Genomic DNA, 19,060 nt, shown 5'->3' on the forward strand with positions numbered 1-19,060 from the left:
CAGCAAGCATCTGGATGCTCTTCTTTTGAGCCGGCCGTTAACCTGTTGTATTTATGCATATTTGATGATAGTTTTTGTAAGAAGAAAGTGATTGTGTTTACATTTACAATCTTAGTGACTGATTATTGGGCAGCATGGGTCAAAGACTTTAGGTATTTTTATATGAATTATTCACTTGTATTGTGACTCAGGGACATGTGGGGCTGGATACTCTGTGCGCACTTCCACAAGCTGTCATTACATTCAGGACTGACCCTCCGACAAGGTAGCACTTCCTCAGCACAGAATCTCTGACACTGCAGCACCCCCTCAGTACTAACCCTCGGACAGTGCGGCACTCCCTGACTACAGATCCTCTAAGTGCAACACTGCCTCAATATCGATCCTCTGACAGTGCAGCACTCCCTCAGTATTGACCCTCCTCCAACAGTGCAGCACTCCCTCATACTGACACTCGAACAGTGCAGGACACCCCCAGTACAAACCCTCCAACAGTGCAGCATTCCCTCATACTGACACTTGAACAGTGCAGGACACCCCCAGTACAAACCCTCCAACAGTACTGCATTCTCTCAGTACTGACGCTTTGACAGTGCAGGGCACCCCCAGCACAAACCCTCCAACAGTACTGCATTCGCTCAGCACTGACGCTCTGACAGTGCAGAACTCCTCATTACTGACCCCCGACAGTGCAGAATTCCCTCTGTATTGACCCACTGGAAATGCAGCACTCCCTCAGTACTGACCTTTTTGCAGCCATTAGTCACCCAGGACTGAGTATGGCCTTGAACAGCGAAATTTAAAAAGGCACCAAACCAAACGATTGGGATCGAGGGCCTGAAATACTCAGTAAACTCAGACTTCAACATTCCTTATATCGTTTTTTTAAACTGGAAAACAATAAATTGGAACTATTTGACAGGCATTGCAAAACAGAATTAAACTACATCAGGGGCTTCACCTCATTTCACAACAACTCGCAGTTTAAAAAGAAAATTTCATCCCCCCCCGCACCGTGGTCTTTGGCCGCTTCTCTTCAATACATGTCCCCTCTGGTTACCAAGCCTCCTGCTGCTGGGACTTTCTCATCAACTCTATCAAAATGCCCCTCATAATTTTGAAGCTTGAATAAATTCTGTTTTAGTCCTTGCCACCTCAATAGATTTAACGTCCCGACAATCCTCCCTATCTGTGTAACCTCATCCAGTCCCCACAACTCTCATTATCTCTGTAACATCCTCCAGCCATCCCTATTCTCTGTAATCTTTTCCAGGCCCAACACCCCTCCCTATCTCTGCAACTTCCTTCAACCACTACAACCCTCCCTATCTCTGTAACCTTATCCAGCCCATACAACCCTCCCTATCTCTGTAACCTCCTCCAGCCCCTACATCCCTCCCTATCTCTGTAACCTCCTCCAGCCCATACAACCCTCCCTATCTCTGTAACCTCCTCCAGCCCATACAACCCTCCCTATCTCTGTAACCTCCACCAGCCCCTACAACCCTCCCTATCTCTGTAACCTCCTCCAGCCCCTACAGCCCTCCCTATCTCTGTAACCTCCCCCAGCCCCTACAACCCTCCCTATCTCTGTAACCTCCTCCAGCCCCTACATCCCTCCCTATCTCTGTAACCTCCTCCAGCCCATACAACCCTCCCTATCTCTGTAACCTCCTCCAGCCCATACAACCCTCCCTATCTCTGTAACCTCCTCCAGCCCCTACAACCCTCCCTATCTCTGTAACCTCCTCCAGCCCCTACAGCCCTCCCTATCTCTGTAACCTCCCCCAGCCCCTACAACCCTCCCTATCTCTGTAACATCCTCCAGCCATCCCTATTCTCTGTAATCTTTTCCAGGCCCAACACCCCTCCCTATCTCTGTAACTTCCTTCAACCACTACAACCCTCCCTATCTCTGTAACCTTATCCAGCCCATACAACCCTCCCTATCTCTGTAACCTCCTCCAGCCCCTACATCCCTCCCTATCTCTGTAACCTCCTCCAGCCCATACAACCCTCCCTATCTCTGTAACCTCCTCCAGCCCATACAACCCTCCCTATCTCTGTAACCTCCACCAGCCCCTACAACCCTCCCTATCTCTGTAACCTCCTCCAGCCCCTACAGCCCTCCCTATCTCTGTAACCTCCACCAGCCCCTACAACCCTCCCTATCTCTGTAACCTCCTCCAGCCCCTACAGCCCTCCCTATCTCTGTAACCTCCCCCAGCCCCTACAACCCTCCCTATCTCTGTAACCTCCTCCAGCCCCTACATCCCTCCCTATCTCTGTAACCTCCTCCAGCCCATACAACCCTCCCTATCTCTGTAACCTCCTCCAGCCCCTACAACCCTCCCTATCTCTGTAACCTCCACCAGCCCCTACAACCCTCCCTATCTCTGTAACCTCCTCCAGCCCCTACAGCCCTCCCTATCTCTGTAACCTCCCCCAGCCCCTACAACCCTCCCTATCTCTGTAACATCCTCCAGCCATCCCTATTCTCTGTAATCTTTTCCAGGCCCAACACCCCTCCCTATCTCTGTAACTTCCTTCAACCACTACAACCCTCCCTATCTCTGTAACCTTATCCAGCCCATACAACCCTCCCTATCTCTGTAACCTCCTCCAGCCCCTACATCCCTCCCTATCTCTGTAACCTCCTCCAGCCCATACAACCCTCCCTATCTCTGTAACCTCCTCCAGCCCATACAACCCTCCCTATCTCTGTAACCTCCACCAGCCCCTACAACCCTCCCTATCTCTGTAACCTCCTCCAGCCCCTACAGCCCTCCCTATCTCTGTAACCTCCCCCAGCCCCTACAACCCTCCCTATCTCTGTAACCTCCTCCAGCCCCTACATCCCTCCCTATCTCTGTAACCTCCTCCAGCCCATACAACCCTCCCTATCTCTGTAACCTCCTCCAGCCCATACAACCCTCCCTATCTCTGTAACCTCCTCCAGCCCATACAACCCTCCCTATCTCTGTAACCTCCTCCAGCCCATACAGCCCTCCCTATCTCTGTAACCTCCTCCAGCCCATACAACCCTCCCTATCTCTGTAACCTCCTCCAGCCCATACAGCCCTCCCTATCTCTGTAACCTCCACCAGCCCATACAACCCTCCCCATCTCTGTAACCTTCTCCAGCCCATAGAACCCTCCCCAAGTCTTTACCGTCCTCATGCCTATGTTAGTCACTTATCCCTCATGTTTGCTTATGTGTCTCGATATGAGATTGTAATCGCTCCTCAGACGAACCTTTGTGCTTTTACTTATTAAACCGGATCTATAAATGCCAGCTACTTTTGTTGATAATCAAATGGGCTGCTCCTGAGCTGTCATGAAGCACAAATAGGTCAGCACGGGGTTGATGAAAATATTTGTACGATCTTTATTCTACAATCTGTAATTCGCTCTGTGACAACCATGTGAACCGTAAACAAAAGACAATCAACCTTTCAAATTCAACGTTACAACTGGACAGGTAAAGAACAAGGGAGAGCGAGGGAACGGGAGGAAAACATGGAGGGAGGGAAAGTGTGAGTAACGTGGAGGGAGGGAAACGCAGAGGGAGGGCAGACGAAGAACAAGTGGAACAAGAGTGGGAAAAAGAAATCAGAGAACAAGGCAGCTGTTTGAGTGAAGTGAAAAACCTTTCACAATTTTGCTTCTGAAGCTCAGCTTCCAACCGAGGGGAACCGTTCACTTGCTTCTCGGACAAGCGCATCAGCGTGGGGTAGAAGCCACTGTTGTTCATGTGGTGGCTTTTGGTGCTGTGGTCGAGACCTTTGCATCATGCTCGGCCTGGTTCCGCTCTGTCTTAATTCAGGCACAGCACTGGAGAGAGGGAGAGTTGGGAAAGAAAGATGGATTAAAAATCAGGCATTGTCCACAGAGGAAGTCTGCTTGGTGCACAGGTACAAAGTATAAAAGCAGAGGCCCAAGCTATTCAGCCCATCTGGCCCATGCTGATCTCCATTCCCCAATCGAACATCCTCTTGTACAACTCTATCATCCTAGCCCTGAATTCCTTCCTCTCTCATGTGTGCACCCAGCTTCCCTATTAAATGTATCTGTACTATTCCCTGCATGCATCCACTATTCCCTCAAGTATCATCCCCACCTTCCAGTTCTGACACATCCATGCCCATTCATCCAGTGTGCACTATATAGAATCAATGAAGCCTTTGGTGACCTCCTGGGACCACCACCGATTCCCTCCCAATACCCCTCCTTCCCTGGACTACCACCAGTTCCCCCGAAATACCCATCCCTCCCGGGACCAGCATTGATCCCCCCCCCCTTCGCCCAATACCCCTCCCTCCTGGGACCTTCACCGATTCCCCCCCCAATACCCCTCCCTCCTTGGACCACCACCAGTTCCCCCGAAATACCCATCCCTCCCGGGACCAGCATTGATTCCCCCACCCCACCCAAAATACCCCTCCCTCCTGGGACCACCACCAATTCCCCCGCAATACCCATCCCTTCGGGGACTACCTGTGATTCATCCCCAATACCCCTCTCTTCCGGGACCACTACCAAATACCCCTCAATACTCCTTCCTCCTGGGACCACCATTGATTCCACCTCTTCTATCAGTCCACGCCTTCCACCATTTCCCGCACCTGACCTATCGTCAAAATGTTCTACGCTCACCACTCACCAACCAAAGCTTCCTGGGCAAAGTATTTGACGTCTATGTCTTGATCTCGGCTGAGTCGGTCAAGCACAGGCTTCACCTCGGCATGTAAGGGGCTGAAGGAAAACAAGAGAGGGAGGAAACAATTAATTCTGTTGAAAAAACAGGAAAACAATGAACAGTCACAGACATTTCTCTCTGTCACAACCTGCATGCTCCTGAACTGAATTGCTTCCTCACACATATGGATTGCTCAGAGCTGTGAAGTCAAACTCATGAAATGCCAGCAGGGTGCTGAAGAAGAGTTCTCTCGCACTCAAAACGTCAACTCTGTTTCTCTCTTCACGGACAATGCTGGACATGCTGAGTTTTACCAGCACTTTCAGTTTTTATTTCAGATATTTGGCGTCTATAGTATTTTGTTATCATTAAATGTGAGATTGCATTTCTCAAGTGCCTGTCGCGACCTCAAGACATCGCAAAGCATTTCACAACCAATGAATGGCACGGTAGTACAGTCGTTAGCACTGCTGTTTCACAGCACCAGGGACCCGGGATATATTCCCGCTTGAGTCACTGTCTGTGCAGAGTCTGCATGTGCACGTTCTCCCCAGTTCTGTGCGGATTTCCTCTGGGTGCTCCAGTTTCCTCCCACAAGTCTCGAAAGACGTGTTTGTTAGGTGAATTGGACTTCCTGAATTCTCCCTCTGAACCCAAACAGGTGTCGTAGTGTGGCAACTAGGGGATTTTCACAGTAACGTTATTGCAGTGTTAATGCAAGCTGACTTGCGATTCTAATAAAGATTATTTTTGTCGGAAATGCTATAGCCAATTTGCGCACAGTGAGATCCCACAAACAGCAATGTAAAATGACACAGGTCAATCTGTTGTTTTAGGGGATACTGGTTGCAATATAAATATTGGTCAAAAGGCAGGGGAAGATCTACCTCCTGCTCTTCTTCCAAATATTGAATGTAGGATTCGGTTTAATGTTTCATCCAAAAGACGGTACATCTGAGAGTGCAGCACTACCTCAGTATTGACACTCCAACAGTAAAGCACTCCCTCAGTATTGCCCCTCTGACAATGCAGCATTCCCTTAGCAATTGTTTTGTTCTAAAGTTACCAGAGTGTGAGTCATCTCAGTCCTATTTAAGAAGGGGATCTGAAGCTCACTTCCAATGACACATCCAGAGTAGACACATCGAACAGCGAGTTTGGGAACTGGAAATTTGAAGTTCGGTGGGAATTTGAGGCTGGGTGCGAGTAGGTGCTTTTTATCCCTTGATTTGTCGACTCTCAAATTTCCAGTGAGTGGCCTTGCCCTGCTGCAGGTGACTACAAGTGAGAGCGCTGATTAGTGAGTAGCAGGTAAGTTCATCATATGGGGAGCGCAGTTGAGCAGGAGAAATCCGGAGTGCAGTTTGGGAAGGCTCACTGAAATAGATTCTGAGCTACATTTTGTAAGGTAAGAGTTTTTTTGGTTTTTTTCTTTCTTCTCACTAACAAGAGGGTAGCAGGCTAGATTTAATATTTTATACAAACCAGTACTAACCAGGAGACAGATTAATTTTTGGGGGCCTATTTGTGAAAGCATCAGCAGTAAATTTTTATTGAGGGCCGAACTGGGATTTAGTTTTTAATCGAACAACCAACAGAGGGAGAGAGATGTCAATTGGTGGGGTTGTGTACTACTCCTGCACGATGAGGGGCATCATGGACACTTCAGGTGTCCCTGAGGACTACATCTGTCCCTATGGCTGTCCCTCTATCTAACAAGTATGCCGTTTTGGAAACTGGTGAGAGGGAAGGTCCATCAGGGGACAGCAGCAGCAGCAGTGGCCAGAGCGAAGGCACCACTGCTAGTTCTTCTGCACAGACAGGGTGTACAAAGCATAGAAAAGCAATAGTGGTAGGGGATTCAATTGTCAAGGGCACAGATAGGCGCTTCTGTGGCGTGAAAGGTACTCCAGGATGGTAGTTTGCCTCCCAGCTGCCAGGGTCCAGGATGTCTCTGAGCGGGTACAAAGCATCCTAAAATGGGAGGGAAATCAGACAGAGGTCAGTGTCCTCATTGACGCCAATGACATAGGTAGAAAGAGTAGCGAGGTCATGCAACGGCAATTTAGGGAGTTAGGTAGAAGATTAAGGAGCAGGACCTCTAGGGTAGTAATCTCAGGATTATTCCCTGTGCCACGTGCTGGAGAGGCTAGGGACAGGGACACATCAGGTGTCCCTGAGGACTACATCTATCCCTATGGCTGTCCCTCTATCTAACAAGTATGCCGTTTTGGAAACTGATGAAAGGGAAGGTCCATCGGGGACAGCAGCAGCAGTGGCCAGAGCAAAGGCATCGTGCAGCTGAACATATGGCTAAAGAACTGGTGCAGAAGGGAGGTCTTCAGTTTTTTAGATCATTGGGATGTCTTCCAGGGAATGTGAGGCTTGTACAAGAAGGACGGGTTACACCTGAACTGGAGGGGCACCAATATCTTGGCTGGGAGGTTTGCGAGTATGGTTTAAACTAATGTGGCAGGGGGTGGGAATCAGAACAGTAAGCCAGCAAATGTAGAGACTTGGAATGAGCATGGTACCACGGCCAGGCTGGCTAAGAGAAAGGGCAGGCTGGAGCAAGTCAAACTAAGTGGGCCTGGAGTGCATCTGCATCAATGCACGGAGTACAACAGGCACGACAGATGAACTTAGAGCCTTGATTCATGCGCGGAACTTGGATGTGGTTGCTGTAACGGAGACTTGGTTAAAAAAGGACAGGACTAGCAGCTAAATATTCTTAGATATAGGTGTTTTAGGCGAGACAGAGGGGAAGGTAAAAGAGGTGGGGGAGTTGCAATACTGGTGAGAGAACATATTACAGCTATACAGAGGGAGGATGCCATGGAAAAATCAAGTAACAAGGCACTGTGGGTATACCTCAGAAACAGGAAGGGGGAAGACACTATGATGGGGGTGTACTACAGGCCTCCCAACAGCTCACGGGAAGTAAGAACAGATATGTAAGCAGATTCTGGATAGATATAGAAATAATAGGGTTGTTGTAGTGGGAGATTTTAATTTTCCTCATATTGACTGGAAGTCCCTTTGGACGAGTGATCCGGATGGTGAGGAATTTATTAAGTTTATCCAGGAAGGTTTTTGGAACAATATGTGGATAGTCTGACTAGAGAGGAGGCTATACTGGACCTAGTACTAGAGAACAAGCCCAGCCAGGTCATCAAAGTTGCAATGGGGGAACATGTGGCGAACAGTGACCACAATTCTAGAAGCTTTTGGATACTCATGGAAAAGGGCGAGTGTTGTCCTCGGGTTAAGGTGCTAAATTGGGGGAAGGCTAACTACGACCAGATTAGGCAGGATTTGGAGGCTGTTGTTTGGGAGAGGCTGTTTGAGAGTAAATCCACATTTGGCATGTGGGAGTCTTTCAAGGAGCAGTTGATGGGAGTGCAGGACAGGCATGTGCCAATGAAAAGGAAAGACAGGAAGGGCAGGATTCAGGAACCACGGATTACCAGGGAAATTGTGAGCTGAGCCAAAAAGAAAAATGATGCACACAAGAGATCTAAGCAAATAAAAATAGATGAAACACTTGAAGAATACAGGGAAAATAGAAAACAGCTCAAAGCAGGGAGTTTGGAGGGCAAAAAGGGGTCACAAAATAGCCTTGGCAGACAGGATTAAGGAGAATCCCAAAGCATTTTATACCTATATTAGGAACAAGAGAGAACCTTTGGGTCTAAATTACCCTTCTACACTCTGTGTATGTGGGGAAGTGGGGATGGTGGGGTGGTGTTGACACTGTTAAACATTTTGGGTTTAACCCAGTTGGAATGATCGTGACCTTTCTCCGTATCCTATGGGGGCAGAGTTGAGGAAGCTCTGTGGCGGGTGAATAGGAGATGGAGTGAACAAAGAACAAAGAAAATTACAGCACAGAAACAGGCCCTTCGGCCCTCCCAGCCTGCGCGATCCAGCTCCTTTATCTAAACCTGTCTCCTATTTTCCAAGGTCTACTTCCCTCTGTTCCCGCCCATTCATATACCTGTCTAGATGCATCTTAAATGGTGCTATCGTGCCCGCCTCTACCACCTCCGCTGGTAAAGCGTTCCAGGCACCCACCACCCTCTGCGTAAAAAACTTTCCACGCACATCTCCCTTAAACTTTCCCCCTCTCACCTTGAAATCGTGACCCCTTGTAACTGACACCCCCACTCTTGGGAAAAGCTTGTTGCTATCCACCCTGTCCATACCTCTCATAATTTTGTAGACCTCAATCAGGTCCCCCCTCAACCTCCGTCTTTCCAACGAAAACAATCCTAATCTACTCAACATTTCTTCATAGCTAGCACCCTCCATACCAGGCAACACCCTGGTGAACCTCCTCTGCACCCTCTCCAAGGCATCCACAACCTTCTGGTAATGTGGCGACCAGAACTGCACGCAGTATTCCAAATGTGGCCTTTCCAAAGTCCTATACAACTGTAACATGACCTGCCAACTCTTGTACTCAATACCCCGTCCGATGAAAACAAGCATGTTGTATGCCTTCTTGACCACTCTATCAACCTGCGTTGCCACCTTCAGGGTACAATGGACCTGAACTCCCAGATCTCTCTGCACATCAATTTTCCCCAAGACCCTTCCATTGACCATATAGTCCGCTCTTGAATTTGATCTTCCAAAATGCATCACCTCGCATTTGCCTGGATTGAACTCCATCTGCCATTTCTCTGCCCAATTCTCCAATCTATCTATATTTTGTTGTATTCTCTGAGTCCTCCTCGCTATCTGCAACTCCACCAATCTTAGTATCATCTGCAAACTTGCTAATCAGACCACCTATACCTTCCTCCAGGTCATTTATGTAGATCACAAACATCAGTGGTCCGAGCATGGATCCCTGTGGAACACCACTAGTCACCCTTCTCCATTTTGAGATACTCCCTTCCACCACTATTCTCTGTCTCCTGTTGCCCAGCCAGTTCTTTATCCATCTAGCTAGTACACCCTGAACCCCATACGACTTCACTTTTTCCATCAACCTGCCATGGGAAACCTTATCAAACGCCTTACTAAAGTCCATGTATATGATACCTACAGCCCTTCCCTCATCAATTAACTTTGTCACTTCCTCAAAGAATTCTATTAGGTTTGTAAGACATGACCTCCCTTGCACAAAACCATGCTGCCTTGAGTGAGCGAGGGTGCGGAGGCAGTAAAGATTGGGGCCAGCTGAGATTGGTGAACGGTGGAAGATAGGGGACCGGCTGGGGACGTATTGCAGTGGTCGCCTGTGGGAGGTACAGGGCCCTGCTCAACTCACCAACCTCAGGCCCGGCAGCCAAGCATTAGTGCTCAGGAGGTGCAAGGAGCTGTCAATCACAGCAAGTGTTTATAAACATTGTGGTTGGCATTATAGCAGGGTAATTGTGATGCATTCAAGCATGAAGGGAACAATAAATAAACAAACCCCCTAAGCAGCTGTGTCTGGACCAACAAAACTGTCAATCACTGGCTAATAAATGTATTGCTTTGTGAAATTGAATCGAAGATTTGCATTTCAAATGCTGTCAAGGGATATGAAGCCCTTTAAAGTGTACCTGGCCTTTGAGGAAGCCTCTGACACTTGTAACAGCTTTTGATTTAAACACTTTTGTCTGAGGCAGCAGATGTAAGGGAAGGGTGAGTGAAAATGCAGCTTTCTGGAAGCGATGGCTGATGGGGGTCTCTGATGGGGGGGGGTCTGGGATTGTCCTGGCGGGGTGGTTAAGTAGGTCTCATGCCTGCGTGATGTGGAGGGGGTGACGTGTTATTCCCATGGTTGTGGGGCAAGGATGCCTCTAGTTGGCAGCAGGGTGGGGGATGTTGGAGAGAAGGGCTCTGGGAGACGAGGAAGGTCCGTGGGACCTCAGTATTGGGCTTCCCGTTCAAAGTTATAGTCCGGTACCAGGATTCCGATGGAATCTGGCAAGCTCTCCCACATTCATAAATTAGCTTGGTAAATGAGACCGACTCACATACCTCGCCCCGCTACTAGCTCCAGCATAAACCAGTAACAATTCTCCATTGGCGGGAGCACTTAGGCTCCAGAACAGAGAATCCAGATCCATATTTGATGTTTTCCTTCACTTCATTTGCCATCTAATATCGCATCCTACTTCCTATTGCCAGCTTTGCTTTTCATCAATTCGAGCTCCCTCTCAGGTTCCCGCCTGCCTGCCCTCCCCTACATCCCCTGCGGTGATACTCGTGCCGGTCCTGCTGAGGTGTAACCCATTCACCTCGCACAGGTTCCACCTGCCCTAGACCCAGTCCCAATGCCTCCGACATCCGAATTCCCTTCCTCCCACAGCAATTTTCCAGCCACATGACCAATCGCTCAATCCTGCTATTCCCGTGCACTGTACTGCGATCTGTACCCTTGTTCCCAGGACATTAACCTGAGCCTGCTAGCCCACTGACAATACTACTACGCCACGGTCTCGCCTTTGCAGCTATCCCTCATTTATCACTCCCAAAACATCTCTGAAATAAAACAGTGCGCTCAATGAAAATACACTTTCCTGAGAGACAGGAAGGTGGGTTACGTACTATAGAACCCTTACAGTACAGAAGAAGGTCATTCTGCCCATCGAGCCTGCACCACCGCTTGAAAGAGCACAGGACCTCGGCCCACTCCCTGGTCCTATCCCCATAACCCCACCTAACCAGCACATCCCTGGACACCAGGGGGCAATTTTAGCATTGCTAATAGACCTAACCTGCACGTCTTTGGACTGTGGGAGGAAACCGGAGCACCCAGGAGATACCTACACAGATACGGTGAGCACATGCAAACTCCACACTGTCACCCGAGGGCAGAATTGAATCCAGGACCCAAGTGCTGTGAGGCAATAGTGCTAACCATTCTGCCACCCATCTGTAATGTTTGGATTTTAAAAAAATATTTTTACTTATCAATTTCATGTATTTTGAACATGTTTGTAGTTTTACAAGTTATAGGGTTGTGGGGAGGCACAGGGAATCACTCAACAGAAGGGAGGAAGGAGCTGAATATTCCTGACTGCCAAAAACCCCCAAAATTCTCTTTTCTCTATTCCTGTTATTGGAAGCAATCTTATCATTGGTTGTCAACAATCCTTTCACCAACTGCTTAAAAACCTGGGTTTCAAAAGGCTTGTTTTTTTAACAAAAAAGGAGAAGTTTACCTGTGTCTGCATGATGCACGCCACAACCTTTGGCAAAAAAAAAATTCTTGCACGATTTGAGCAGCTGGTTAAAGGAGATCAGTGGCTGGTCCTGAAAATTATTTGTTTTGACCACTGACTTCACTTGATGCAGTGCGGCGATTTGTACCTTCAGTGAACTGAAGTGAGATCTCTTAGGAGGCACAACTGGAGAGAAAATGCACCTAATCACGTGCCGGGGCACGTGGATTTGGTTCCAGTGCGTAGACATGTGGACAAATCAAATTCATATTAGGACCCGGCATGCGCTGTCTCATAGTGCGGTGGAGGAAGGTCCAATTGGGCCTTTCAAGAAGGGAACTGGATCACTGTCCTAAAAGGAAAACATTTGTGAGGCTGGAAGGGTAAATTGCCATGGGTGAGTCGCTCCTTCAGAGGGCTGAATGCTGTTAACCGTTCAAAGATCCTGTGACTATGAAAGAATATGCGCAATTGCTGACACAGTCACCGTGCCAGAGCGATAATGGAGGCGGTGTTACCGAGGAGAATTCTTCCCAGTTTTCAAACCACGGCCAAAGCAAAAACACATTGCCGCCTTAAAGGGATGGTGAGGGGGGCGGGGGCGGGCTATCTGTCCAGGCGCGGTCAGGAGCGGTCCACTTGCTTGTAATCCAGGATGGGCCCAATCTTCTGCAGCGTCTTGGCGACGTTGAAGCGCACATTCGCCACCGGGTCACTCCCCATTCGCAGAACGGTGGGCAGCATGATCTTGGCTGTGATGTCCTTCCCGCACACTTCGTACAGAACCTGGAGGGAGGATGGTGGTGTCGGGAGGGCAGAGCGGAGGGAGGATGGTGGAGTGGGGAGGGCAGGGCAGATGGTGGAGTCGGGAGTGCAAGGCGGAGGGAGGATGGTGGAGTGGGGAGGGCAGGGCAGATGGTGGAGTCGGGAGGGCAGGGCGGAGGGAGAATGGTGGAGTCGGAAGGGCAGGGCAGAGGGAGGATGGTGGAGTCGGAAGGGCAGGGCGGAGGGAGGATGGTGGAGTCGGAAAGGCAGGGCGGAGGGAGGATGGTGGAGTCGGCAGGGCAGGGCGGAGGGAGGATGGTGGAGTCGGCAGGGCAAGGCGGAGGGAGAACGGTGGTGTTGGGAGGGTAGAGGAGAATGTTGGTGAGGAGGGCAGGGCGATGGTGGAGTCGGGAGGGCAGGGCGGAGGGAGGATGGTGGGGTGGGGAGGGCAGGGCGATGGTGGAGTGGGGAGGGCAGGGTGGAGGGTGGATGGTGGAGTCGGAAGGGCAGAAGGAGGATGGTGGAATCGGGAGGGCAGGGCGGATGGTGGTGGCCGGACGACAGGGCGGAGGGAGGATGGTGGAGTGGGGAGGGCAGAGGGAGGATGGTGGAGTTGGAAGGGCAGGGCGGAGGGAGGATGGTGGAGTCGGGATAGCAGAGGGAGAATGGTGGAGCCAGGGGCAGGGGGAGGATGGTGGAGTTGAGTGGGCAGAACAGAGGCAGGATGGTGGAGTCGGGGGCCGGGAGGGCAGAGGGAGGATGGTGGGGTTGATTGAGCAGAGCAGAGGGATGATGGTGGAGTCGGGGGCAAGGAGGGCAGAGGGAGGATGGTAGAGTGGGGATGGTGAGAGCAGAGGGAGGATGATGGAGTCCGGCAGAGGGAAAATGGTGGAGTGGAGGTGGGGGCAGGGGGGAGGAGGATGGTGCAGTGAGGGGGGGGAAGGGGGAGCAAAGAGATGACAATTAGACACACGTAGGAAAGAGAACCTCCACTTGTTCAGGACGTCCCCGGCGCGGCTCCCTCAGCAACAAAGCCGCGCTGACATCAGAAACATGGCGGCCAATCTGAGCAGAGGAGGGTCCCGCAAACAGAATCAAATTTATCAGCTGGTTGATCCATTTGTGTTGGTGCCAGTGTCTGCCACAGCACCTCCCTACTGGGAGCCTCAGGATCTTTAATTCACTAGTCAGAAGGCTAGGGGTGTTGGGGGGGCGTGGTTGAGGGGGGAACCTCGGGTTCAATGAAACCTCTGAATGACGGATCTTCCAATTTTAGGAATGGGTGACAGAAGGGAGAAATATGAGGATAAGACTCAGATGGATGTGAAAGTTCCCATACCCACTATTTGGAAGAAGAGCAGAGGTGGGGAGGGAGTTTTTCCTGGTCTCCTGGGCCTCAACCAACATCATTGAAAAACACAAAGTAACCTCAGCCATTATCACATCACTGTTTGTAGAATATTGGTATGTGTAAACTGGCTGCCACATTTCCCACATTACCATAGTGACCGCATTTCAAAACACTGCAGAGCGTTTTCAGGTATCTTGAAGATGTTTGCTCCACAGTGTCGGCCTAGATTAAGAGCCTCTGACAAAGAGTCACCAGACTCGAAACATTAGCTTCGTCCTGGGCGGCAAGGTAGCACAGTGGTTACAATGTGCTTCACAGCGCCAGGATCCCAGGTTTGATTCCTGGCTTGGGTCATTGTCGGTGCGGAGTCTGCACGTTCTCCGTGTCTGTGTGGGTTTCTTCCGGGGGCTCTAGTTTCCTCCCACAAGTCCTGAAAGACGTGCTGTTCGGTAATTTCAACATTCTGAATTCTCCCTCAGTGTACCTGAACAGGTGCCGGAGTGTGACGAGTCGGGGCTTTTCACAGTAACCTCATTGCAGTGTTAATGCAAGCCTATTTGTGACAACAATAAAAAAAAAATTTAAAGTTGCCGTCAGAGCTGCTGAGATTTTCCAGCATTTTCTGTTTCAGATTCCAGCATCCGCAGTAATATGCTTTTATTAAATGTCTTGGTTGCAGGGTGATGAGACCATCAATTCACAAGACACGTGATTGGAAGTAAACAGTGGTTTTAATAATCTTACAAATGAGCCTGCCTGCGACGAGAGGAACTGAGAGCAGGCTTACGACTGCAGTGCTTTATACTTCTGGTTAATGGGAGGTGCCATGGGCGGAGCCCATTACAAACTCCTCATCTCCTCCTATGGGCAGAGCCACGTAACGGCTCGTATACATAGCCCACAAGGACACAATACATGTAAGGCAATACAGTGTGAATTACGAGGTTATAATTCACCACATTCACCCCCTGTAAAAAATCAAGTCCGGCGGGGGTGATGCGTCTACAAATTGAGCCGATCCGGTAGCCGAGTCATCCTTTGGGATCGGCGGCGCACCGGGGTTGCAGCCTCTTCGGGTGGCTGGGTGGGGGCTGTCGGCGAGGGTACGATGGTGGACTCCGGGGTTGATTCGGTCCAAGCTTCATACCGGACTGGTGCGACGGGCGACGGGGAGCGCAGGAAACCTATAGGCACGGGGGCACGGATCATGGGCGGTGAACCTATAGGTGCGGGGGCGCAGAGGGTTGGGCTGGGTGTAGTGTGAGGGGTACCTCGGCGGTAGTGGTGGTGGAGTTGGATCCTGCAGGTGCCAGGTCCCGGAGGGAAACAGTGTCCTGACGGCCGTCAGGGTATTCGATGAAAGCGTATTGGGGGTTCGAGTGGAGTAGGAGCACTCTTTCTACGAGTGGATCAGTTTTGTGTGCCCGGACGTGCTTCGGGAGGAGAACCAGGCCCGGTGTTTTCAACCAAGCTGGGAGCGAAACCCCCGTGGTAGTGCCCCTAGAAAAAACAAATAGCCGCTCGTGAGGGGTCTGGTTGGTGGCGGTGCATAGGAGGGACCTAATAGCATGGAGCGCGTCAGGGAGGACCTCTTGCCAATGGGAGGTCGGGAGATTCCTGGACCGGAGGGTCAGTAGGACAGTAGACTGTCGCGTTCTCCCTCTCCACCTGCCCATTCCCCCTAGGGTTGTAGCTGGTAGTCCTGCTCGAGGCGATGCCCTTGTTGAGCAGGTACTGACGCAGCTCATCGCTCATAAAGGACGAACCCCTGTCGCTGTGTACATAGCTGGGGAAACCGAACAGGGTGAAGATACTGTGCAGGGCTCTGATGACTGTGTGGGAGGTCATGGCAAACGGGAAGCGGGAGAACTCATCGATGGTGTTCATAAAGTACACACTGGGCCTTGTCTGGTCTATAGAAATGCGGTTTGCACTCCGCGCAGATCGGGCAATCCCTGGTGATGGCTTTTACCTCCTCGGTGGAGAAAGGCAGATTTCGGGCTTTGACGTAGTGGGCGAGCCGGGTGACCACCGGGTGGCAGAGATTATTGTGGATAGCTTTCAGGCTATCGTCTTGCGCGCTGGCGCACGTGCTGCGGGACAGGGCATCTGGAGGCTCGTTGAGCTTCCCCGGTCAATACATAATATCAGAATTGTGGGTGGAGAGTTCGATCCTCCACCGCAGGATTTTATCATTTTTAATTTTGCCCCTTTGTGAGTTGTCAAACATGAAGGCAACCGATCTTTGGTCGGTGATGAGGGTGAACCTCCTACCTGTGAGGTAGTGCCTCCAGTGTCTTATAGCTTCCACGATGGCTTGTGCTTCTTTTTCGACCGAGGAGTGTCGAAGTTCCGAAGTGGAGAGGGTTCGGGAGAAAAAGGCGACTGGTCTCCCTGCCTGATTTAGAGTGGCGGCGAGAGCGACCACTGAGGCGTCGCTCTCCACCTGAAAGGGGACGGATTCATCCACCGCCCGCGTGGCCGCTTTGGCGATGTCCTCCTTGATGCAGTTGAAGGCCTGATGAGCCTCAGCTGACAGCCGGTCTTGACGACCACCACCTGACCTCTCCAGGGACTGTTACTGGCCTCTATGACCCCCTCACGTCAGAGCCTCTGGACCTCGGTTCTGATAAACACCCTGTCCTGCAGGCTATACCGCCTGCTGCGAGTGGCTACAGGTTTGCAGTCCGGAGTGAGGTTAGCAAAGAGTGGAGGGGGGTCAATTTTTAGCGTCGCTAGATTGCAGATAGTGAGTGGAGGTAGGGGTCCGCTGAAGCGGAGTGTGAAGCTTTTCAGGTTACGCTGGAAGTCGAGTCCCAGTAAGAGTGGGATGCAGAGTTCGGGGAGCATGTACAGCTGGAAGTTAGAGTAGCTGGCGCCCTGGATCGTTAGGGTCGCGATGGCGTCCAAGATGGCAGCCCCCATGAGTCGCACGTGGCGGGCCGCGTGGAGTAGGGTTGCCAAGATGGCGGCCCCCATGAGTCGCACATGTCGGGTGGGTGCGGAGTTGGCATACAGGCTGCAGCATTACGGGGCCTGCGGGTTTAGGAAGCGAGTGCTCTGGGCTGCGGGAGAGTTTGGAGTAGGAGTTGTCTTCTCTAGGCATACCCGGGCATAGTGTCCTTTGCGACCGTAGCTGCTGCAAGTCGAGTTGCGGGCTGGGCAGTGCTGCCGTGGGTGTTGGGGCTGCCCACAAAAATGGCACGCTGGTGCTGCATAGTGGGTGGGAGGCCGCGCGGCGCAGGCCTGCGGCAGTCGCTGGTCGGGGCTGATGATGGGGTCGCTTGGTGCGAGGGAACGAGGTGAGGCTGCGGAACAAGACCTCCATGATTGTAGCTAACTCTACAGTGTCCTCCAAGTTCTGGGCCCCTTTCTCAAGCAACCGTTGGTGCACATAGTTGGACCTGAGCCCTGCCACGTATACATCACGGACAGCGAGTTCCATATGTTGGGCGGCTGTTACAGCCTGTTAATTGCAGCCCGAGCTAGGACTTTTAAATCGCGCAGAAAGTCATCCAGCCACTCCGCGAGGCGCTGGCGGCGGGTGGTAAAAATGTGGCGCGTGTAGACCCCGTTGATGGGCCGCACGTACATTCGGTCGAGCATGGCCAGGGCCTCCATATAGGAGGTAATATAGTTAAGTTGCGTAGAGATACGATGGCTCACCCTTGCGTGCAGTAGGCTGAGTTTCTGCTTTTCCATAGTTTCTGAAGTGCTTGATTCAGCCAGGTAGGCCTTGAAACATCTGAGCCAGTGTAGAAAGATTTCTTTCGCCTCTGCAGCCTGCGGGTCGAGTTCTAGCCGGTCAGGTTTGAGGGCTGATTCCATAGTAGTTTTCTTCAAGTTTTCTAAGACTATTAAATTGATGAGACCATCAATTCACAAGACACGTGATTGGAAGTAAACAGTGGTTTTAATAGTCTTACAAATGAGCCTGCCTGCGACGAGAGGAACTGAGAGCAGGCGTACGACTGCAGTGCTTTATACTTCTGGTTAATGGGAGGAGCCATGGGCGGAACCAAGGGTGGAGCCCAGTACAAACTCCTCATCTCCCCCTATGGGCAGAGCCGCGCAACGGCTCATATACAGAGCCCACAAGGACACAATACATGTAAGGCAATACAGTGTGAATTACGAGGTATATAATTCACCACACAGGGGAAGGGAAACTCATGCTTTTCTGAGTCTGAGACAAGACAGAGTAAGAGAGAGAGAACAGGACAGAGAAAGAGAGAGGCAGAGACAGAGGGCAAAAAGAAAAAAAGAAACAGAGGGAGAGAACGACAGGAGAGAGAAACAAGAGACAGAGTCAGAGGGAGAGAATGAGAGAGGGAAAGGGAGAGAGAGAAAGGGAGACCAAAAGAGTGAGAGGCAGAGATAGATAGAGATGCAGAGTGAGAGAAAGACAAAGAGAGACAGAGAAAAAGATATAGAGAGCGAGAGAGACTGAGAGAGTGAGAAAGAGACAGAGTAGTTGGCAAAGAGAGATAGAGTGAGAGAAGAGAGAGATAGAGTGAGAGAAGAAAGAGACAGAGGGAGAGAATGACAGAAAGAGTGAGAGAAACAGAAAGACTGAGAGAAACAGAGGGAGAGAATGAGGGAGAGAGAAAGGGAGACCAAGAGAGTGACTGACAGGCAGAGAGTCAGAGCTAGAGTGAGAAAGCCAGGGAGAGAGACAGGCAGACAGATACTGGAGGAGACGGAGAGAAACTGGAAGAGACAGAGAGTGAGAGAAACCAAAGAAAGAAAGACAGACAGAGGGAGAGAGACAGAGAGAGGGAGAGACAGAGAGAGACGTAGAGACAGTGAGAGACAGATGGAGAGGCAAAGAGCGAGAAAGAGGCAGAGAAAGACAATTGTTAAAATGACTGAACCATGTCTCCCTCTAGTGGGGATGCTGCTGGACTTTTCAAAATTTGTTCATGGGATGTGAGTGTCATTGGCAAAGCCAACATTCATTGCCTATCCCTAATTGTCCCCAAGAATGTGGTAGTTGTGGTAATCACCACTACCAGTATTATATGTATTACAGTAAGACACGTATACTAGAGGTACATGGGTAAATCCCTGCCTGCTGGCTCC

At 50.7% G+C, this 19,060-nt stretch overlaps 1 pseudogene; it reads right to left on the reverse strand.

Annotated features, from left to right (window-relative positions):
- Nucleotides 1-3,364: 3,364 nt before the first annotated feature.
- The window catches only part of LOC119974831, a 70,094-nt pseudogene continuing 54,398 nt past the window's right edge, over nucleotides 3,365-19,060 (reverse strand).

The sequence above is a fragment of the Scyliorhinus canicula genome, chromosome 12, assembly GCF_902713615.1.
Source record: "Scyliorhinus canicula chromosome 12, sScyCan1.1, whole genome shotgun sequence".
NCBI classification, from domain to species: Eukaryota; Metazoa; Chordata; class Chondrichthyes; order Carcharhiniformes; family Scyliorhinidae; genus Scyliorhinus; species Scyliorhinus canicula.